The 494-nt window shown below is 38.9% G+C and overlaps 1 long non-coding RNA gene across 1 annotated transcript in view; it reads left to right on the forward strand.

The window, feature by feature from the left end:
* LOC103588196 overlaps window positions 1-494 on the forward strand; it is an 8783-nt gene that overhangs the window by 1718 nt on the left and 6571 nt on the right. The window lies entirely within an intron of this gene.

Here is a 494-nt window from a genome sequence, read left to right on the forward strand (position 1 = left end):
GCGGTGTCAAAAAACAAAATTACAATAAATTTAGTTGAAGATCTCAATAGCCTTCTTGTGACTCTAGAATCAGGCAACACATGTTCTATAAAAAAAGAGTAAGTTTTCTTGTGAGCGAAGCAGAAGAGGTTCGTTCTATAGACAGAAAATGGCTAAAGAAAGCAGAAACAAAGAACAAAAAGTACATTGGTCATTTCAAAGTTACTTTCCTTGTGAGGTGGGGACAGAAAGAACAATAGAAAAATAGTATCAGGTTACTTCAAGCTATCTCTCCTGTGTAAGAATTAAAGCAGAGGAAACTTCATTATCATACCTATTGAAGATTAAAACTGGCCTGTTGGGGAAATTGGCTGTTACCTTTCTCCTGATTTCTTGAAAGGTCAGACCACAGCCTAAGTGACATGGAACTTAGCAGGGGTGACTCCATTTTGATGGAGTCTGGTCTTTTGGGACCTAGTGCAGGAACTTGATCCAAAACAATGGTCTCCTGGGCC

This window comes from Galeopterus variegatus, unplaced genomic scaffold (genome assembly GCF_000696425.1).
Source record: "Galeopterus variegatus unplaced genomic scaffold, G_variegatus-3.0.2 Scaffold535, whole genome shotgun sequence".
Taxonomy (NCBI): Eukaryota; Metazoa; Chordata; class Mammalia; order Dermoptera; family Cynocephalidae; genus Galeopterus; species Galeopterus variegatus.